This window comes from Hypanus sabinus, chromosome 19 (genome assembly GCF_030144855.1).
Source record: "Hypanus sabinus isolate sHypSab1 chromosome 19, sHypSab1.hap1, whole genome shotgun sequence".
NCBI classification, from domain to species: Eukaryota; Metazoa; Chordata; class Chondrichthyes; order Myliobatiformes; family Dasyatidae; genus Hypanus; species Hypanus sabinus.
The window spans coordinates 78597597-78621421 of NC_082724.1; the positions used below are offsets into that span (position 1 = coordinate 78597597).

At 43.3% G+C, this 23825-nt stretch overlaps 1 protein-coding gene across 1 annotated transcript in view; it reads left to right on the forward strand.

Moving 5' to 3' along the window:
* Positions 1–23825, forward strand: part of LOC132378087 (guanine nucleotide-binding protein G(i) subunit alpha-2) — a 312596-nt gene that overhangs the window by 213695 nt on the left and 75076 nt on the right. The window lies entirely within an intron of this gene.

A 23825-nucleotide genomic window follows, 5' to 3' on the forward strand; every position in this document is an offset into this window, starting at 1 on the left:
TAATCTGCCAAAATTGTTGCATCCTTGGGCTCCTATGCCTATATCTGTGCTAGGTTTGCAAACATGGCAACCTATATTGAGGTGGTCCATGTAAGTTATCTTAGCTGATCCGGGAATATAAAAATTCCTGATAAGCTATATTGCTAGAGATGTGACCTCTGTTATCACAGTGCTTCAGATAAAAAGTAGTTTCCTATTTCTTCTGGTTGAAGATGCTGTGGCTTCACTGAAGACCAATTTCACAGTACTCAAGGGAAACTACTCCCAAGGGAATTAATTTGCTATTTACATTGTGCTTTTCTTTTAACATTTTTTTGTCTTGCAAGGCTGGGAATGGTTTGTGTAAGGAACTAATGGAAAGCCACAAAAACTAGCTTGAATGGAAGTGTCAATCCGCCCATCCACACTCAGCAAGAGAAATGGCAAGGCCAGTTTGTATTAACGCTTTTAGTTGTTGTGAATGGGAAAACATGAGTATTCTGAAAGGCACATCTCCAGTCCCTTGCAAGAACACCAGCATTGCTACTTTAACAGAAAGAGCAGCAGAATAAAGATTGCATTGATATAGCATCTTTTTCTTCCCTCTGTTAATGTACCCAAAATACTTTGAAGTGCAGTGCTTCCTCAAAGCGGTAAACATGGCAGGAGACTGGCACAGTGATACAGCCAGTAGTCTTGCCTGGTAGTGCTAGAGACTTGGGTACAATTCTGAATTTGGCTGCTGACTGTGTGGAGTTGGCATCTGCTCCCTGTGAACACACACATTTCTTAAATGTTCTGGATTCCTCCCATATCCTAACTACGTGTGGGTTAATTGGCCATTGTAAATCCTTCCTTGTGTGTGGAGCCATATGCTTTTGCTCTTTTTAAGTGATATAATTAATCTTTGTCTCAGTGCTATCAAGTAAATGTTGTTTCCAGACACAATTTTTCCCTGACATGAAACTCTCTGAGTGATGTAAGTTTTCTGTTCAATGTTGAACTTAAATAATTGTTCTAACAACAGGTATTGACTATTTTAATCATGCCCGGGGAGGGGGGATGGTGTGTTAGTAAACACACTCAATCGTCAGGAAGTGAATCAACATTCATTCTTTTGGTATCCCACACAATTACTATGCGGAGAAAAGTAACTAACTCATGACACAATAATAGCAGCAGCAGTAGGCCATTCACTCCCTAGAGTTTGCTCTGCCCCTCAATAAGATTGTGACTCATCTTCCATCTGAATTACCGTTTTGCTGCCCTGTTCCAATTTTCCTTGATTTCTTTAATATCCAGAAATATGTCTATCTCTACTTTGAATGCAGTGACACGCGGCCTCTGCCTCCCTCTCTTGTAGAGAATTCCAAAAATCCATCATCTTCTGAATAGAGAAATTGCTTGTGCCTAAATGGCCTGCTTTCTTTGAAATTTTGAATTGGATCTAGTCCCATTATCTACCACCCCCCCCCCCCCCCAACCCGGCTTCTCTAAGCAGTTCATGTCTCACCGAGCTTGCTCTTTGTTCTTCTGGAGAATAGAGGCTTAACATACCCAAATCCCAAATATCCCAGTTAGGACAAACTTGTCATCCCAGAAATCTGTCTCTTAGATCTCTGCAATCCACTTTCCAGTAAAACAAATAAGCAGGAAACATTAAACCTCCTACTTTAACAGTGACTAGTTAATAAGGTTATAATGAAAGCAGTTAAAATTAACAAATGCTGATTTAATATATTTAAGAAGCTCTGCATCTTCCTTTATATACCTGGCTTGTTCCTTCATGCTCAGTATGGACGTGTCTATACATGTTAATTGTGTGTCAGAAACACACTGAGTCTCAGCAATTTGCAGAACGGTAAACTTTATTTTTCGAGTCTGCAGAGTCGGACCCAACCAGCTCCTGCTAGATTGAGTGCCGAATTACACTTTGCACAGTTTTTTATACCCTACATTCTTCTTTAATCTCATTACAAAATTACAAATGTGATTACCCCTTTGGCCCACTTATCAGCCTCAGCGCATTAACACCGTTATTGTTCAACCGTTAAGCATGTCTTCCCGTTACCCGTATCGCTTCTTTAATCAGCAAGCTATTGTTTCATCCTGATTTTGCAAATTGGTTTATACGTTGCCCTGCAAGTTGCTTTGCACGTTCTTTCTGTGTCAGCACATTCTAAATGGACCCCTTAAGAATCATTTCTCTCAATCCACCCTTTTTCTTTTTAGAATGTGCTATCAGTTGGGCTTTTGCCACGGGTTTACATAGGCTTCTTCCTCTAGCTCTATTTCCCTTTGTAGGAGTACCTGAACAGGATCAGCCGGGGCCCCTGGTTGCATGACTTGTCTTGCCACCCGAGCTACTAGCTCCCGCAAGCAGGGGATCAGACATGGTAGCAGAAGGAGGACCATCAATCCCCCTCCTATAACCCCTAAAGCGGTTCGCCACCAGCCTCCTTTCAACCATCCGTCCAGCCAGTCCCAATACCCCAGCGGCTTCCAGGTCTGTACCGGCACGTGGGCCAGTTTCCTTATTTTATCTGATATTTTTTTGAACCACCTTTCCGTTGTCATCTATCTTTAAGCAGCAGTTGGTTAGATTAAACTTTCCACATACTCCTCCTTTTTGTTGTAGTCATAACATTTCTCGTTTACATGAGAGTGTGATACAAAGGACCCTGGAAAAACCGTCATGCCCACCCTTACCGTTGTCCTGCACTTATCACATCCCCCTTCAGCGCTTCTCAACAATAGCAGTATATACATTACAGTCCCAAAGTTCATTCTGTCCGTCTTTTGAGCTTTAGCACCATCGGGTCTTCTCCCTGGACGCAAGTCCATTCTGCACCTTCTTCGGGCTTTACGGGTCCCTTGATTCTCGCGGCGTGGGTCCACCCTTTTTCTTTTGTCCTTACTGCGGCTTCGGTGGTCAGTAGCACCTGGAATGGGCCTTCCCACTGCGGCTGTAACTTCTCTGGCTTCCAAGTCTTAATCAGGACCCAGTCACCGGGCTGAGTTCGGTGGAGTGCGAAGTCCAGAGGTGGGGTTTGTGCGAGTAACCCCTTCCTGCGCAATTCTGCAAAAGAACGAGACAGTGCCTGTAAATAGTCCCTTACAAAGACATCTCCCCCTTGCAGGGAAGGATAGCCCTCCACCTTGTTCCAATATGGAAGGCCAAACAACATTTCATAAGGGGATACTCCTATATCTTTTCGAGGAGCCGTGCGGATTCTTAGTAGGGCCAGGGGTAGACACTTGGTCCAGGGTAGCTTGGTTTCCATCATTAGTTTTGTCAATTGCGTCTTCAAAGTACTGTTCATCCTCTCAACTCTTCCTGAGCTCTGAGGGTGCCAGGGGGTGTGCAGCTTCCACTGGATTCCTAAGGCGTCACAGATTAGCTGGTGTGTTTTTGAGGCAAAGTGTGTTCCCCTATCTGAATCAATAGACCCCATTATTCCATATCTCGGGACTATATTTTCTAATAGGATCCGTGCCACTGTAGGGGCGTCCGCTTTAGTGGTTGGGAATGCTTCCACCCACCTAGTGAAGTGATCCACAATTACTAACAGGTACTTCCATCTCTGAACTTGTGGTAGTTCCGTAAAGTCTATTTGGATCCGATGGAACGGTCGGACGGCTAGTGTTTGTCCCCCCTTATGGGTGGCACGCATCATTTTCTTGTTTACCTTTTGGCAGGTAACAGCCCCACACCTCCTGTTGAGCTAGTGTGAATATCCCTTTACAAACATAGTCCCTTAGGATAGTGTCGCAACATAGCTTGCACTCCCCAATGGCTTTGTTGGTGTAGTTGTTGCAGTATATGACGAGTTACTTCCTTATTCAGTACTTGCCGTCCGTCGGGGGTCTTCCACTCGCCTTCTGATGTTTGTCGGGCTCCCCTGTTGATTCCCCGTATAAGAACTGTGCCGGGTTACAACTATTGTTCCTTTCAAAGCTTACATCATCCCCGACCATCAGAATGGTTTCGTATTTCAGTATGCGAGAGTCCGTCAACCACCGCTGAGCTTTTTGGGCTAAGAGGGTGCTAACGGAGTGCTGGGTATACACCGTCATTCTTCCCCCAAAGGTTAATTTCCGTGCTTCTTCTACTAGTACGGCTGCTGCCGCTACGGCTTGTATGCACGTCGGCCATCCCTGGGATACCGGGTCTAACATTTTTGATAAAAAGGCCACAGGTTGCCGCTTTCCTCCTTTTTCTTGGGTTAGTACTCCTAACGCAGTTCCTTCATTGTTTGTTGCATACAGCTGAAAGGACTTTTCCAGTGCTGGCAGTGTTAATACCGGGGCCCGAATTAGTTGCCCTTTTATTTTCCTAAACTTCTGTTCTTCTTCTTCGGTCCAGCTGATTATTCCCCGGTCTTCCTTTGCCAATTTGTCGTACATAAACTTCACCAGGGAGGTATAATTCTCTATCCAAATCCGGCAATAGCCCACTAAGCCCAGAAATTGTCTTATTTCCTTCTTTGTCCTGGGAAGCGGTATTTTAGTTATTCCCGCTATTCTTTCTGGGGTTATTTGGCGGTGCCCTTTACTGACTCTGTGTCCGAGATATGTTATTTCCTTCTCGACAAATTGCAGTTTCTTCTTGGACACCCGCAATCCTTTTTCTCCTAGGTAATTCAGGAGTCTTATAGTATCGTCTCGCACTACCTCCTCTGCTGGTCCCGATAGTAGTAGGTCATCGACATACTGTAATAGTTGGTTCTTTTCGGTACAATGGAATCCAGCCAATACTTGCTCCAGTACCTGTTCGAATAGGTTTGGGGACTCCGTGAACCCTTGGGGCAAGACGGTCCACCGGAGTTGCTTCTTCCGCCCAGTGAAGGGATTTTCCCATTCAAATGCGAACATATCTCGGCTACCTTCCTCCAACGGGCAACTCCAAAAGGCATCTTTTAGATCTATCACACTGAACCATTCATGTTCAGGAGGTATTTTGCTCATTAATGTATAGGGGTTAGGCACTACCGGGTATCGTGTTTGGACTACCGCATTTAAGCCTCTCAGATCTTGAACCATTCGATACGTGCCGTCGGGCTTTCGGACCGGTAGGATGGGGGTATTAAAGGGTGACATACATTCTTCCAGGAGTCCATCTGATACTAATGTCTCAATTACAGGTTGTAATCCCCTCCTCCCTTCCATGGCAATGGGATATTGCCGTCTTCTCTCTTCTGCTTGTTTGTCCCACTGTGGGTCGTTTACTGGAAATTTCCGGTCCCCCGGTAACTCATTCGGCTGTTCCCTTCCCCAAATTGATATTGCAGCTTGTCGTATCATTTGCCTCTCTTGTGCAGAAAATAGCGTTCCCATAATCGCATGCATTTCTTCCCAAGTGTAAACATTAGGTCCTAAGAATTGATCCAACTGTTCTGCCAGTCCCATCGGATCTTCTAATAAAGTTTTCATATCTTTCTTAAATCCTCGTACTTCGGTACTTGTCAGAGGGACGTTTACAAATCCTGTTCCTCCCCGTTCTCCTCCCATTGGAACCTCTCGAAGGGGACACAGCTGTACCTCTTCCTTTTTTAATTCGTCTTTCTTTTTCTTATCTGCTCCTGTCACACTCCTTGTTTCGATCCTTGCTTTTGCTTTTTCCCTAACATCCCTCTCTTCCCTCCTGGTCTATTTCTTCTGTTTTTTCACTTTCTTCACGTCCTCCCTCTGCTCCCGCAAAGGGCGCAGAAGGCTGGACATAGGGAGGGGGTAAATGATCGAGTGGGTCCCACTTCCGCTCCCCTTTAATGCCCAACTTAAAACTCTTTGTTGTTACTCCTGGCCAGGGAGCCCAACAAAAAGCATAAGCAATTTCTTCCGGTTTTACATTTGGTTTTGAATTAACGTAAATGTTTAAGGCTTGTCGTACCCAATCCTCCTCAGACCCAAGCTGCGGCCACCAGACCGCAGGTTTTTCTATCGGCTGTTTCGACCAAATTAAACAGTACTGTATCATTTTTTTCTTTTGTTTCCCTTTTAGTCTTCCACATCCCCAATTCTCAAACATTCTACCGAGGGGGCTATCAGGAGGAACCCCCGGGTATGGTCCCGGTCTTCTCCGTCTCCTCTTTCTTTTTAGAGCCACCCCCTCCCATCTTATTCCGCTCTTACTTAATCAGGAGGACCCCCGGGTAGCGATCCCGGTCTTCTCCGTCCTTACTTATTCCCGCACCGTTCTACTATAATAGTAGGCACTTACCCGGTGCGTCCTGGGGACTTCCAGTACCAGGTACTGTCCCCTTCTCCCCGTTTACCGCTCTGCGCTGTCCGGATATCACTCGCTCAAGCCGCGCTGGAGCGACGAGCAAGGAGTCAGGGACCGCCAAACTCGGCGGGGTGCACCGTCTCCGATGTCCTTCCTCGTGTCCACCGCGGCCGGAGTGTGGATCCCGGACGAGCCCCCACGTTGTCAGAAACACACTGAGTCTCAGCAATTTGCAGAACGGTAAACTTTATTTTTCGAGTCTTCAGAGTCGGACCCAACCAGCTCCTGCTAGATTGAGTGCCGAATTACACTTTGCACAGTTTTTTATACCCTACATTCTTCTTTATTCTCATTACAAAATTACAAATGTGATTACCCCTTTGGCCCACTTATCAGCCTCAGCGCATTAACACCGTTATTGTTCAACCGTTAAGCATGTCTTCCCGTTACCCGTATCGCTTCTTTAATCAGCAAGCTATTGTTTCATCCTGATTTTGCAAATTGGTTTATACGTTGCCCTGCAAGTTGCTTTGCACGTTCTTTCTGTGTCAGCACATTCTAAATGGACTCCTTAAGAATCATTTCTCTCATTGTGCTTCTTGTCCTTTGGTACTGAAGTGGAATTTTGAGTAAGCAATTAATATTGAGAACCTGAGATGAAGTCCTTGAAAGTGAGTCCAGAGGTTGTGGGAACAGTTCATTGATGAAGCAAGTGAAATTATCCCTTCTGATTCAATAGCTTGATGGTTGAGGGGAAGTAACTGTTCCTGAACCTGGTGGTCTGAGTCTTGAAGCTCCTGTGCCTCCTTCCTGATGAGCATCTGAATGGAAAGTAATTGCTGGGCACTGGAGAGAGGACAGGGAAGTGGAATTTACTGATTTGACTTTAGCCTGTAGTCATTTGACAGGCCACATCACTGCTTCCTGTCTTGTAACCATTGTGATTATCCATATAACTTTGTAACCTTTGTCTTCTGGGGAACTGGCCTTTTTTATCTGCGTAGTTGGCCACTGCTGCCCTGGGCACATATCCAGAAAAGTAATGTACCAAGTGTTGAAGTATGAGAAAGCACTGCCAGCCTCCAACCACTCTGCCATTAATTCTTATTCAGATTTCTCCTGACTGATAATCCAATTTGCTGTTGTCCTTCAGTTCCATATTCAGTAACGTAATGAAGTAATTGTCAAAATGGCACATTATCCAATGGTTTTCTTGCCCATTTATGCCAGTGCACAAATTTTGCCATCCACAGATTCATTATCCTCTGACTAAAGAAACTCCTTGTCATCTCTTTTCTAAAAGGACGTCCTTCTATTCTGAGGCTATGCCCTCTGGTCCTCGACTCCCCCCACAATAGGAAGCATCCCTTCCATGCTCACTCCATCTTTGCCTTTCAATATTTAATCAGTTTCAATAACATCCCCCCCCATCCCCCCTCCTTCTAACCTTGTGAGTACAGACCCAGATCCATTAAATGCCTTTGTATGGGTGGCCTCTATGAAAGAAGAGAGCCCAATGTTGTCAGAACCTGAATCCCTGCCCCTCTGTGCAAGCTCTTTGGCCATGGGCAGGACATCTTCATACTACAGACATTAAACTCCTACTGCTGTTATGCTGCTGGTGGTTAGGCTACAATGAAGTTCCTCCATCTCTGATGTCCTGGGCTTCCTTCATAGTGTCAGTCGCTTCCTCTTGGTTTTCACGAGTCCTGTGTGCAGACTCAAGAATACCATTTACTGCTGTTTCTGTAACAATTTTGTGTTGCCAGTCAGGATTGTTGGCTGGCCAGTGGTGCAGCGACATCCACACCAGACATCGAAGCATGTGATTCGAATACGGCTGGCTCCTTGCACGCTTTCCATCCGTGCTGGGTTGAGTGTCGAGCTAGCAACTCGGCCTCGTAAAACACAGACAAAATACTAAAGAAACGCCAAGGCATGGAATCGAACTCAACAACTCGGTTGTTAGTACAGACCCAGATCCATTGAGCTGAACACCCGAACCTGGAGCAACAGTGGACAACTCCTTCTCTGGCCTCCACTGATTGGCATGGGTGACCCTACCAAGAGTCTAAAGCATGAAGCTCCAACTCCAGCCAGCATAGCTCTCTGGTCATTGAGGCACACAAGCCTCCAAACCATGACAAAGTTGTGGTCCTCTTGGAGAAGATGTTGAACTCACTGGCCTGTAATTACTGGCACTAGCTGTGACCCTCAAAAGTGAATCATTTTATCCATCAATAGAATTACCCTTCCTTGTTTACAAACTGCCTTGTCAGAAATGTATATTGTAATTTCAGCCAGGTTATCTGTTGTCTCCACCATGCTTATTTTTGAAAGGAAAAATTGCACATTCCATTTATCTGAATTATGTAGCTTTGTGTAAAGAAACTTATTTTCCATAAAAAAAATTGTATCTATGCTGTCTCAACCTATACAAATCAATACCATAGGGGCCTCTACCTTTCTTCTTTGGTTTCATTATTTTATAAACTTGTATGGACCTATATTCTGATTCTGTATAATGAGGGGAAAGGCCTGATTTTGCAAACCAATTAAAGGGCTGGGAAAATCTGTGACATCAGGCAGAGTCCATAGGAAGGAAGAATCTTTCTTCAGAACCAGTTTGTCAAGAATTGTTCAAATTTAGTTCTGCAAAGTTGGCAGCATTTTAAGATTCAAAAGTGTTTTTGGAAAAGTGTTTTTGGAAACTGGAAACGTCATTTCCAGTACACAAATGCAAAGGACAACAAAATAACTGTTACTTTAGACCCAATGCAGCACCAAAATAAAACAGACTAAGATAAAGTAGACAACAATAGAAAATATAATAAATATGGATCCAAGGAGACATTGCTTGTAGATCCAGTACTGGCTTGCCCACAGAAGGCAAAGAGTGGTTGTAGACAGGTCATATTCTGTATGGAGGTCAGTCACCAGTGGTGTGCCTCAGGGATCTGTTCTGGGACCCCCTACTCTTCATAATTTTTATAAATGACCTGGATGAGGAAGTAGAGGGATGTGTTAATAAATTTGCTGATGACACAAAGATTGGGGGTGTTGTGGGTAGTGTGGAGGGTTGTCTGAGGTTACAGCGGGATATAAGTGGCAGATGGAGTTCAACCCAGGTAAGTGTGAAGTGGTTCATTTTGGTAGGTCACATATGATGGCAGAATATAGTATTAATGGCAAGACTCTTGGCAGTGTGGAGGATCAGAGGGATCTTGGGGTTTGAGTCTATAGGACACTCAAAGCTGCTGTGCAGGTTGACTCTGTGGTTAAGAAAGCATATGGTGCATTGGCCTTCATCAATCGTGGGATTGAGTTTAGGAGCCGAGGGGTAATGTTGCAGCTATATAGGACCCTGGTCAGACCCCACTTGGAGTACTGTGCTCAGTTCTGGTCACTTCACTATGGGAAGGATGTGGAAACCATAGAGAGGGTGTAGAGGAGATGTACAAGGATGTTGCCTGGTTTGGGGAGCATGCATTATGAGAACAGGTTGAACTCAACCTTTTTTCCTTGGAGCAACAGAGAATTTTCCTTTCTTCTGATGCTGTCCTCTCTGGTCCTGGACTTGTATACTATAGGAAACATCCTCTCCACCTCCCCTCTATCTCAGCCAGGAGACCCCATGGACCCCAGGTTGGGAACCCCTCATTCGGATCTTATAGTATTGAATAGATTTATTTGAGATCCCAACTACCTCATTTTTTAAAAACTCCAGCGAGAGCCATCCTTGTATGTTAACCCCTTCATTCTCGGAATCATTCTTGTGAAACTCTTGTGGGCCCCCCAGTGGCAGCACACCTTTTCTTAGATAAGAGCCCAAAACTGCCCACAGTGCTCCGTGCAGTCTGACCAATGGCTTATTAAGCCATAGCATTACATCTTAACCATATAACAATCACAGCACGGAAACAGGCCATCCTGGCCCTCCTAGTCCGTGCCGAACCCTTAATCTCACCTAGTCCCACCTACCCGCACTCAGCCCATAACCCTCCACTCCTTTCCTGTCCATATACCTATCCAATTTTACCTTAAATGACACAACTGAACTGGCCTCTACTACTTCTACAGGAAGCTCATTCCACACAGCTATCACTCTTTGAGTAAAGAAATACCCCCTCGTGTTTCCCTTAAACTTCTGCCCCCTAACTCTCAAATCATGTCCTCTAGTTTGAATCTCCCCTACTCTCAATGGAAACAGCCTGTTCACGTCAACTCTATCCCTCTCAAAATTTTAAATACCTCGATCAAATCCCCCCTCAACCTTCTACGCTCCAATGAATAGAGACCTAACTTGTTCAACCTTTCTCTGTAACTTAATTGCTGAAACCCAGGTAACATCCTAGTAAATCGTCTCTGCACTCTCTCTAATTTATTGATATCTTTCCTATAATTCGGTGACCAGAACTGCACACAATATTCCAAATTTGGCCTTACCAATGCCTTGTACAACTTTAGCATTACATCCCAACTTCTGTACTCAATGCTTTGATTTATAAAGGCCAGCGTTCCAAAAGCCCTCTTCACCACCCTATCTACATGAGACTCCACTTTCAGGGAACTATGCACAGTTATTCCTAGATCTCTCTGTTCCTCTGCATTCCTCAATGCCCTACCATTTACTCTGTATGTTCTATTTGGATTATTCCTGCCAAAATGTAGAACCTCACACTTCTCAGCATTAAACTCCATCTGCCAACGTTCAGCCCATTCTTCTAACCAGTATAAATCTCCCTGCAAGCTTTGACAACCCACCTCATTATCCACAACACCTCCTACCTTAGTATCATCAGCATACTTACTAATCCAATTTACCACCCCATCATCCAGATCATTTATGTATATTACAAACAACATTGGGCCCAAAACAGATCCCTGAGGCACCCCGCTAGTCACTGGCCTCCATCCCGATAAACAATTATCCACCACTACTCTCTGGCATCTCCCATCTAGCCACTGTTGAATCCATTTTATTACTCCAGCATTAATACCTAACGACTGAACCTTCTTAACTAACCTTCCATGTGGAACTTTGTCAAAGGCTTTGCTGAAGTCCATATAGACTACATCCACTGCCTTACCCTCGTCAACATTCCTCGTAACTTCTTCAAAAAATTCAATAAGGTTTGTCAAACATGACCTTCCACGCACAAATCCATGCTGGCTACTCCTAATCAGATCCTGTCTATCCAGATAATTATAAATATTATCTCTAAGAATACTTTCCATTAATTTACCCACCACTGATGTCAAACTGACAGGTCTATAATTGCTAGGCTTCCTTCTAGAACCCTTTTTAAACAATGGAACCACATGAGCAATACGCCAACCCTCCGGCACAATCCCCGTTTCTAATGACATATTAAAGATCTCCGTCAGAGCTCCTGCTATTTCTACACAAACTTCCCTCAAGGTCCTGGGGAATATCCTGTCAGCACCCGGAGATTTATCCACTTTTAAATTTCTTAAAAGCGCCAGTACCTCCACCTCTTTAATTGTCATAGGTTCCATAACTTCCTTACTTGTTTCCCACACCTTACACAATTCAATATCTTGGCTTTAATTTTCTAGCCCTCTTGAAATGAATGTGAACATTGTATTTACATTCCTTTCCTTTCCTTACCTAACCTTTAAGAAGTCCTGCACCAGGTCTCCCAAGACCCTTTGCACCTCTGATAATTTTTTGAATTTTCTCCTCATTTAGAAAATAGTCTCCACATTTATCCTTTCCACCGAAGTGAGTGACCATTCACTTCCCTATACAATGTTCCATCCCCCGATCTGTCTCGAGTTCTTCCGCCGACTCCCTGCTTCCTCAACACTACCTGCCACTCCACCTATTTTCATGTTGTCCGCAAACCTGTCTACAAAGCCATCAATTTGGGCAGCAAATCATTGCCGTATAACACGAAAAGAAGCGATCCCAGCAAGAACCCCTGCACTATACCACGAGTTACTGACAGCCAACCAGAAAACAGCTGCCTTTATTCCCACTCATTGCTTTCTACCAATCAGCCATGCCTGTATCTTCCCTGCAATAGCATGGACTCCTACCTTGTTAAGGAGCCTCACGTGTGGCACATTGTCAAAGGCCTTCTGAAACTCCAAGTAAACAACAATCACTGTCGTCCTGCTTGTTATTTCCTCAAAGAATTCCAATAGACTGTAAGGCAAGATGTCCCATTAAGGCATGGGTTCCCAACATGGGGTCCACGGAACCTGGTGTTAATGGTAAGGGTCCATGGCATAAAAAAGCTTGGGGATCCCTATCTTAAGGAAACCATGCTAACTCAGGCTTGTCTTATCATGTGCTTCCAAGTACCCTGAACCCTCATCCTTAATAATAGACTTCATTTTTAACATCACTGAAGTTAGGATAACCGGCCTATTATTGCTTTCTCCTGCTTCCCTCTCCTCTTAAAGAGTGGAGGCAAGAGTGTTAATGCAAACAATGCATTTCACTGGATATGTTTGTGTATCTATTGATTGATATTCAATTGAGTGTGGAATAAGCCCTTCCAGTCCTTCAAACTACACCTCCCAGCAACCCCTAATTTGACAACCATTTACAATGACCAAATACTCTTGTAACCGGTACGTTTTGGGATTGTGGAAGGGTGCAGTAGCTCCCAGAGAAAGCCCACCATTCCGAGGGGAAGATGTGCAGACTGCTTTTCGATGACGTTGGAATTGGACTGTGAACTCTGGCCTGAGCTGTAATAGAGTTGAGCTAACCACTATGCCAATGCAATAAATGACTCTAAAATCTGAAAGTTATCTGATTGATAAGCAACTCTGAAGCCAGGCAGGTCTATTCCTTTACCTAATGATTCCCTTCAATAAATTAGAGGCAACTTCGAGTGATGCTGTGACATTGTTATCTTTTGTATCAGAGGAAAAGAAGTTCAAGTTGAAAGTAAATTTATTAACAAAGTATGCATGTTGCTATATACAACCCGAATACTAATTTTCTTGCAGCCATTCATAGTGGAACAGAGAAATGCAATGGAATCAATTTAAAAAAAAATACATGCAATGACTGACAAGCAACCAATGTACAAAAGACAAATTGTGCAAATATTAAAAAAATAATAAATAATATTGAGAACAGGAGTTGTAGAGTCCTTCAAAGTGCATTCATAGGTTGTGAAATCAGTTCAGTGTTGAGGTGAGTGAATTTATCCACTCTGGTTCAGGAGCCTGTTTGAGGGGTAACCTGGTGGTGTGGGTCCTGAGGCTCCTTTCCGATGGTAGCAGTGAGAAGAGAGCACAGCTTGGATGATGAGGGACCTTGATGATGGATGCTGCTTTCTTGCATCAGCGCTCCTTGCAGATGCATGACGGTGGGGGAGTGCCTCGCCTGTGATGAATCCGACTGATGAATTACACTAGCTGCTGCACTACCATGCAACCTTCTGCTACAACAGCTACAGAAGTGGTGGATATGAGGATTCATCAAAGAAAGGGGAATTGTCCAGGAAAGAGTTTATAAACAGCACATATTTGTTGATGACAAATTAGGTTTGATAATCTTGTGAAGTAAGGGAGATGGTTTACCCTAAAAATGCAGTTCATGTATTTAAGGACTTTCGAATGAAATTTAACTTCTCTGACAAAACTTGTTAAATTCTTAGAAATGGAATGAATAGTGGCAGTGTGGATGTGAAATTGGAAGAAATTAGAGTTGTGGTGAATTATTTTGTTTGGGAGGGGTGCACGATTTCCCCAAGGATCAGTTTTGAGGCCACTGCCTTTTTGTGTAACATGATATAATGTGAATTGCAATGGAGGTTGTTTAAACATAATGACAGGAAAACACCAGAACGCTGATTGAAGTGCAACCATAGTTTAATGTGCAGAAATGGGAAGGATACAGATCATGTGCAGGCAGAAAGGAAAATTGCAACACAGGAACAGATCACTCAGCTGATGATGTTGTGCCAAACTAATTAAGCTAGTGACACCTGATCCTTTTGGCCTGCATTTGTCTGGGTCCTTCCAATCTCTGCACCTTTGTGTGCCTGTCTGAGAGTCTCATTAATGGTTCTATCCTTTGCTACCTCCACCACCACTGCTGGCATCCACCATTTTGTGTTTAAGGAAAGCTTGCAATGCGCATCTCCTTTGAACCTTCCTCTTCACACCTTGAATTCATGCTTTCAAGTATTAGACATTCTAGTTCTGGAGAGAGAGATTCCAACCATCCCGATAAACCTTTCGTGAGCTCTCTGCAGAGCCATCACAATCTCCTTATAATGGGGCAACTGGGAAGAAGAATAGAGCAGCATAAGCTACAACCACCTCCCCCTAACTTTAAAATTGCATTAAACCTGGCCATGGGGAGAAGTGGGTGAATTGTGAATGCAGCTTAGTGTATAGAAGATTTGAACTTCAGTTCCTGCGGCTCTCTGGAAGGAGTTGATGACCATGTGGGTTTCCTCCTTGAGTTCCGGTATCCCCCCACATTCCACGTGTGTTTTACGGTTAGTGAATTGTGGCATGGGATGCTTATGTGGACTGCTCCTAGCACGTGCTCGGACCATTGACACAAATAGCACGATTCACTATGACAATAAAGTTCATATTTAAATTTTTCTTTTCATTTCTTTCCCAATGTCCATATCCTGAGGTTCAGCAGTGGTCAGAAATTCAAGTATACAAACTTTATACTGTAAGTAATAGTTCTGAGAGAAGGCTATTCTGTGAGGTGTCCAACTCTTTCCTTCTGATGCTCCCAATACTTTCCCACCATCTATAAGGTATGAATGTGGAGAATGAGATGAGTGTTGCATTGACTCTTGAAGTTTGACACTATCCTGGACAAAGCAGCTTGTCAGTCGCCCTAAGCATTCATTTCCTCTAATTGGTGTGCCATCTCGGCTCCTGCAGTGCATCCTGTTCTGACTTGGAGAAATACTGCTGGTGTGAACACTAGAACCGCATGCTTCTCAGGAACGGTTGGTTTACCTTCATTCTCATAGTTCAGCAGTTCAAGATGGTTCACCATCACCCTATCTTGAGGAATTTAGAGATTGACTGTGACCAGATTGAATTTAAAACAAGTATAATACAGATCAGAACACCAAATGTGGGCAATTTTGACCATCTTAACAGTTTCAGTGGTTTGCATTTCAGATTTGAAATCAGATTTCTTCCTGGTTTGCAGCAGCAGTACAATGCAATATATTAAACACTATTATAAGTTACAATAAGCAAATGTAACATAGAAATGAATAAGTTGAGAAAAAGGTGAAAGTGTTCATGGATCCCTTCATAAATCTGTCAGAGGGCAAGAAACTGTTTTTAAAATGTCATGCTTGTCTTCAGACTCCTGCAGCACCTCTTTGAGGGCATGTCCTGAATAGCGGATTCTTGAGGCACCTTTTGAAGATGTCCTCGATGGTGGTAGGGAGGCTTGTGCCCGTGATGAAGCTGACTGAGCATACAACCTTTTCAGCTTTTTCCAATCCTGTATATTGGCGCCACTCTACCAGTTAGAATGTACTCCATGCTACATCTATCAGAGTTAGAATCAGGTTTGTTGTCGTTAGCGTGTGTCCTGAAATTTGCTAATTTGGTAGCAGCAGTTCAATGCAATACATAAAATAGAAGGAAAAATTAATAAAAATTAATAATACTCATAAATAAGTAAAATCAATTACAGTATGCATAAAATCATGCAAAAAATAGATATAATACATATTAAAAAAGTGAGATGGTATTCGTGGGTTCAATGTCTATTTAGGAGTCATATGGCAGATGAAAAGAAGCTGTTCCTGAATCACTTCAGGCTTCTGTACCTCCTACCTCATGGTAACAGTGAGAAAAGGGCATGCTCTGGGTGCAGGATGTCCTTAATAATAATGGATGCTGCCTTTCTAAGACACCACTCCTTGAAGATACTTTGTAGGCTAGTGCCCAAGATGGTGCTGTCTAGATTTACAACCCTCTGCAGCTTCTTTTGGTCCTGTGCAGTAGACCCCCCTGCCCCCCGGTCCCGATATCAAACAGTGATGCAGCCTGTCAGAATGCTCGCCACTGTACATCTGTAGAAGTTTTTGAATGTACTTGTTGACATGCCAAATCTTTTCAAACTCCTAATGAAGTACAGTCACTGTCTTGCCTTCTTTATATCTGTATCAATATATTGGGACCAGGCTGAGTTCTCAGATCATGACACCCAGGAACCTGAAACTGCTCACTCTCTCCACTTCTGATCCCTCTGAGGATTGGTATTTGTTCTTTCATCTTCCCCTTCCTGAAGATCACAATCAGCTGATGTTGAGTCCAAGATGTTGCTGCGACACCACTTCACTAGTTGGTATATCTCGCTCCTGTACACCCTCTGGTCTCCATCTGAGATTCTGCCAGCAATGGTTGTATCATCAACAAATTTATAGATGGTATTTGAGCTATGCCCAGCCACACAGTCATGGGTATAGAGAGAGTAGAGCAGTGGGCTAAGCACACACCCCTGAGTGCACTAGTGTTGGTTGCAAGTGAGGAGGAGATATTGTTACCAATCTGCACAGATTGTGGCCTTCCAGTTAGGAAGTCGAGATTGTAAAGGGAGGTACAGAGGCCCAGGTTCTGTAACTTCTCAGTCAGGATTGTGGGAATTATGGCATTGAAAGCTGACCTAGAGTCAATGAACAGCATCCTGACGAAGGGTCTCGGCCCGAAACCTCGACAGCACTTCTCCCTATAGATGCTACCTGGCTTGCTGCGTTCCACCAGCATTTTGTGTGTGCTGGTTGAATTTCCAGCATCTGCAGATTTCCTCGTGTTTGCGTCCTGACATGGGTGTTTGTATTTTCCAAGTGGTCTGAGGCCGTGTGGGAGCCATTTAGATTGCATCTGCTGTTGACCTATTGTGACGATAGGCAAATTGCAATGGGTCCAGGTCCTTGCTGTGGCAGGAGTTCAGTCTAGTCATGACCAACCTCTCAAAGCATTATATGACTATAGATGTGAGTGTTACTGGGTGATAGTTATTAAGGCAGCACACTTAATTCTTCTTAGGCACGGGTATAATGGTTGCCTTTTTGAAGCAAGTGGGAATTCTGCCCATAGTGAGAGGTTGAAAATGTCCTTTAATGCCCTATAGACATTTGTAAGAGCTTTTCAAATATGCTCTCCATTTCTTTGATTACAAACAATATGTAAATATTGTTGGTCTGAATGAATGCCATTACAAAGAAAACATAGTACTGCCTCTACTTTCTTTGAAGTTTGTGAAGATTCAACGTTATCTAAAACATTATAAATGTGCGATGGAGGGTATATTGGCTGCGTTGTATCACAGCCTGGTATGGATAGACCAATGCCTTGAAAAGAAAAGCCTTCAAAAAGCAGTGGAATGGCCCAATCTATCATGGGTAAAGCTGCATGGAGCACTGTTGCAGGAAAGCAGCATCCATCATTGAGGTCCCCTGTCATCCAGGCCACCCTGTCATCCAGGCCACCCTCTCTTCTTGCTGCTGCCAGCAGGAGGAAGGTGCAAGAGCCTCAGAACGCACATCACCAGATTCAGGAGCAGTTATTACCCCTCAGTCATCAGGCTCTTGAACCAGAGGGGATGACTTAACTTGCCTCGTCACTGAACTGTTTCTGCAACCTATGGATTTGATTTCAAAGACTTTTCCTCTGATGTTCTTGATATTTATTTCTTATTTATTTATTATTATTTCTATTTCTGTTGTCTTTCATTATTGGTTGTTTGTCTGTCCTGTTGGTTACGGTCTTTCATTGTGTTTCTTGTACTTACCGCTAGGGTCTGCTAGAAAATGAATCTCAGGGTTGTATATGGTGACATATATAGAAGATTGAAATCTACAGCATATTACAGACCCTTCGGCCCACAATGTTGTGCCGACCATGCACCCTCATCTAGAAACTGCCTAGTTTCCCTACCTCATCGCCCTCTATTTTTTATTCTCTAAGTACCTATCCAAGAATCTCTTAAAAGACCCTACTGTATCCCGCCTCTACCGCCATTGCTGGCAGGGCATTTGATAATAAATTTCCTTTGAACTTTTGGACTTTGAATTTACAGACATAATATGCAATTCCAAAACTTGTAGAAATACTTGTTGAAACAGTTTTTTTGGAGCTTTTGATGGAGGAAACATTTGGTCTGAAAGAAAAGTCTAGAAATGGGCAACAAAGTCGGATGGTGTGATTAATAGATGGTTACTGTAGATTGTTTTAATTCTCTTCCCATTTTGAACGTTTCCATGGTAATAAATTTACAGGCTCTGTCTGAAGCAAGTGGATCTGCACGTAGGCCGGACGTCAGGCATGCATTGCAAGACATGTCTGTTAATGTTAATGAATCCAGCGTCCCTCTTAGTGCTCTTGTTATTCTTCTGAGAGGCAAAGGCATGCCTCGTACCCTACTAGGCCACCTTCAATGTGATTTTATTATAATGTGACATGAAAATAGTGAGATTGTTTTCAAGTAACTTTTTGAGCATGTATAGTTGGAGTTGGGTGTGAAAGCAGGATAGAACCACTGGGAGCTGGGCAGGCTGCTTAATTGGCACTGTGCTTCAGTAGTTTGCAGTAAATTTAAGCTTCCAGAAACTCCCCAATCAGTGGCCCCTGTCCCCTGAGACTCTGCGTTCAGTTAGTGAACCACACTCCGCCTAGGTTTCTTTCCCCTTGCTTGCGGGGGAGGGAGGAGCAAGACTAGTAGGAGGTCTCTCAGCTGTCTGGGTGTCCTGTACAAAAGTGAGTGAGATTATTTGTTTGGGAGCTTGTTAACTAGTCAGGGAGCTTGTGGCTTGGGAGCCGGTGTCCATCACAGCACACTATGCTTTGAAGAAGTGTGGGAGAAGACATTCAACAACCTGACTGCAGTCTGCCTTCAATACCTGATTACTTAAAGTGAACAGATTTAAATGATCTCCCCTCCCTCCACCTAGTGTATAGGCATTGTCTTGCATCTTAAAACTACAGCCGAAGATAAGACCATAAGATACAGGAGCTGAAGTGGGCCATTCGGCCCATTGAGTCTGCTCCGCCATTCAGTCATGGGCTGATCCAATTCTTCCAGACATCCCCACTCTCCTGCATTCTCTCTATACCCTTTGATGCCCTGGCTAATCAAGAACCTATCTATCTCTGCCTTAAATGCACCAATGACTTGGCCTCCACAGCTGCTCGTGGCAACAAATTCCACAGATTTACCACCCTCTGACTAAAGTAATATCTCTGCAGCTAGGGGGGATGTTTCTTGTTGTCTACCCTATTTATGTCCATCATGATTTTGTATACCTCAATCAAATTAACATCCCTCCTTTCCCCAAGCTTCTGTTTCAACAAAAGATACCCAGTCTAGCCGTTCTTTTCTCAGAGGTAAAGCACCTCATCTCTGGCAACATTCTGGTAAATTTCCATTCCACACATTCCAGACTGTTCACATAAAACAATAAGATATGCAAGCAGAATTGGGCCATTCAGCCCATTGAGCCTGCACACCATTGACTTATGATTTAAAAAAGATTAACCCCATTCTCTCACTTTCTCTCTGTAGCCTTTAACCCCTCTTAATATTCGAGCACTTGTCAATCTCTGCTTTAAATGTACCCAGTGAATTGGCCTGCACCACCTTCTGTAGCAACAAATTCCACAGGTACATCGCCCTCACAGTTTTAAAGGCACATCCCTTTCTTCTGAGGTTGTGTATCCTTTCTATAATGTGACAACCAAAACTACAGTGAATCCTCCAGCCGTGACTTACATAATCAGTTCCCTGCTCTTTTATTCTCTATCCCAGCTAATGAAAAGTATCCCTTGTGGCTTGTAATCATCCTTACCAACCTGTATGGCAGTCTTCAGGGATCTGGGCACGTATACATCAAGGTCCCTCTGTCCTTTAGTAATTCCTCAGTATCATTGATTGTGTGTCCCGATTATGTGTGCCAGAAAGCTCATTTGTTTTATTGGTTGATATCCAAAACAAGTTGCATTCAGATCTTTTGCTCCCCAAGTGCACATTCTGTAACTGGGTAAAATCCAAGATTTCAAATTGATTGTTGGCGCAAACACACATTGCTTACAAATGTACAGTTTTAATGAGAAGCTGGCAGAAAACCTGTGGTGTGTGGCATATTGGTTGGGGGCTGGCCCTTTCCATTTGTGCTGCCCAGTAGTGTTTGCTTGGTGGGAGACAAGCTGGTCTGTGTTAGTCCACGGCTGCACTTACACGCGTGAAGACTAATCCAAGCTTGTTCTTGCAGAAACATGGCTCCAGGACAACATCCATGCACCATTAATCTACAGGCCATGACATTCAGGGACTTGGGCAAAATTATTACTGTTTTTCTTCTATCATAATTATATGTACTATTTTCTGTGTGTTTTGTGTGACTGTTGGTACTGTGTTTTGCACCTTGGCCCCAGAGAAACAGTGTTTCCCTTGGCTGTGTTCGTGGGTATGATTGAATGACAATTGAACTTGAAACTCATATCCAGCCTGGCTTAAATTTGATGAAAGTTCTTGAAAATCTGTGTAGTTAAGATAGGATTGCAAGGATGTAAGGTAAAGCAGAGGTGCTCTTTCTGCTGGTGGTTCCTGTTTGGTTATGCCAGTTATGCTTCGTTCATTATATGGCCTAGTAATTGGAACTTAGGCCACTGCAATTTGGCCAGAAGCAAAGAGCAAGAGAATCATTGCCAAGTCCAGGATAAATTATCCCTGTTTCTCTTTGTGAAAGTGTCTCACCTTGGCTGCAATAAGATTCACATCCCACGGCACAGTGAAACATTTGATGCATACTGGGAAAAGCTCATGAGTCAGCAAGTTGTAGTTTTGTCTCCTTTTGAGACCAGTTTATAATCCAGCCTGACATTGCCATACACTGTGACGTGGTTCGGCTACCTCAGCAGCTAGTTTCAAGTAAGATGCTAAATTAAGGTTACTAGTTCAGTTTGATACAAGCACGTGAATTAGGAGTCAGCTGATTGAGCCTAATCCATCATTCAATAAGATCACAGCTGATCTGAATATAACCTCAACTCTGAAGTAATACCTAGCCACCCTAGTCTTTCATTCTCTGAGAGGGTGAATTGTATGTCTCTGCCTTGAATTCAGGAGATTCTGTAGATGCTGGAAATCCAGCGAAACAAACGTAAAATGCTGGAAGAACTCAGCAGGTCTGGCAGCCCCGATGGAGAGGAATGAACAGTCTTCCCATTCCTTTCCAGACCCTTCATCAGGACTGGAAAGGAATGGGAAGAAGCCAAGATAAGAAGCTGCTTTAAATATTCATTTTCACTTTCCTTTAATGAAGAAGTCGAAAAGTTATGATCCTTTGAGAGATCTTGCCTCATCTTAATCTTAAAAGGGTTATTTGTTTTCAGGCAGAGAACCCTTGTCTACATCTCCAGTATCCTCTCCACATCCATGCTGTCTAGACCTTAGAGATCTTGCATGGTTCAATCATCACTCTAATCACACTTTTACCGCTGTACCATTGAGAGCATACTCACCAACCGTGTGGTATGGCAATTGTCCTGTATCGGACCCCAAAGCATTCCAGCATGTGGTGAAAACTGCCCAGTGGATTATCGGCACCCAATTGGCCACCATTGAGAACATCTACCATAAATGCTGCCTGGGCAGGTGAAAAGCATTATCAAAGATGCATCTCACCCTAACCATGGACTTTTTTACTCTCCTCCCAACCGGTAGGCACTACAGGAGCCTCCACTCCCACACCAGCAGGCACAGGAAGAGCTTCTTCCCTGAGGCTGTGACCCTGCTGAACCTCACATCACAGCACACCCATATTGGACTGTCTCAGTTCTTTAATATTTGTGTGCTGTAGCACTTTTTATTTGCAGTTATTTTGTAAATAACACTATTCTTTGCATGTCTGGTTAGATGCTAACTGCATTTCATTGGCTTTGTATCTGTACTTAGCACAATGACAATAAAGTTGAATCTAATCTAAATCTCCAATGGAGTACAAACCTACACCTTCAGACCTTTCCTTGTAATCACAATTTTGATGACCACTGATGGTTAATTATTCTGCAAGTTCCTTCAAGTATTAAAATTGATTACTTTGTAAGATTTTTTTTGTGTGGGTCATTGGCCTTGCTGGTCAGACCAACATGTGTTGCTCATCCCTAATTGCTGTTGAAAAGGTGGTAGTGAGCCGCTACCTTGAGCCACTTCAGGATTTTGCTTTTATTGTGTTGAAGGATTGGAAATTCCAGAATTTAGGTCCACTGCTGACCAACCGGCATTGTACTTTCCAATCAGTGTGGGTTGCACCTTGGAGGAAAGCAAATGAAATAGAAGCAAGAATTATCCATTCAGCTCACTTAGCCTTTGTCATTTAGCAAGATAGTAATTGTTCTTTTATCTCATTGTTCCCATATTTGTTTAATGTACTTAGGTCTATCAATCTGTTTGAATCAACCTCAATGCCTAATTCTCTGCAGACTTCTAAATATTTACTGCTTCTCAAAATAATTCTCTTTTTAGTCCCTAATGGCCTGCCTCTTATTTTGAGATGGTGGCACTTAGTTCCATCTTCTACCTTGTTGAGCCCATTATATATTTATACACTTCAATGAAGTTGCCTCTGTTTGTTCTGAACTCAGGAGAACAAAGGCTGACATATTCTTTCCTGTTATCTATCCTCTGCTACCTCGGGAGCCAACCTGATGAATTCAAAACAAGTTTATTCTTCCCTGGGAAGGGAGACTGATATTGTACACAATTATTTATCCTTGACATTAAAGGACTTGATCTTGAATATGCAGCTGGGCTAAAGGTCTCTGTTCTTTGCTCCCTGTTTGGACCAAGGCTGTGGTAATGTGCTGGCAAAGCTCACACTGGTCATTGATGAGCAGTTTGGTGACATAGTTAACAGCATACAGCACTGTGCAAAAATCTAATTCTGATATGGGTCTCTATTGTGGACTGACAGTGGGAAGGGTGCAGGGAGAGGGGAATCATGGGTTGGAACAAGGGGGAGGGAGCAGGAAGCACCAGAGATCCATTCTGTAATGATCAATAAACCAATTGTTTGGAATCAAATGACCTTGCCAGGTGTCTGAGGGCAGGGTTTGTCAGCATCCACATCATTTCTCCCCAGGCTTGTAATTCTTTCACTTTGCTGCTGGTTGAGAGTAGAGCAGTTGGTGATGATTTTCTGGATTTATTTTCAATTTTAAGAGTAAATTTTAATGAAATTCATTTGGATTAATCCCATTTGTTGCTTGGAAGTTCCTTTACATTTCATTGAAATCATAACAAGCATGTGTACCTTTATTCAGAAACTTAGAGTGCCTAATGTTGCAGTTAAGAACGTGGACTTCATTCAACTTCGTGACATTACTGCATTGTGAAGTTACTGCAGTGCGCTTTCCTCTTTAGCAAAGATCAGCTAACCCCTGGCACTTATTTGAAAATGGATACTTATTGCAGATAGAAAAAAAGCTGGGTTTGCAGAATTTTCATGGGCCTCTAACTGTAACCACCTTGAACAAGAGTGGAGGTCAAATAATCTTGCATCTCAACTCTGTTCCAATGTTGTAGAAACAGGCCACTGGGGTTGTTAAGGAAAGTGGTGAGTGGGTCAGTCAGTGCTAA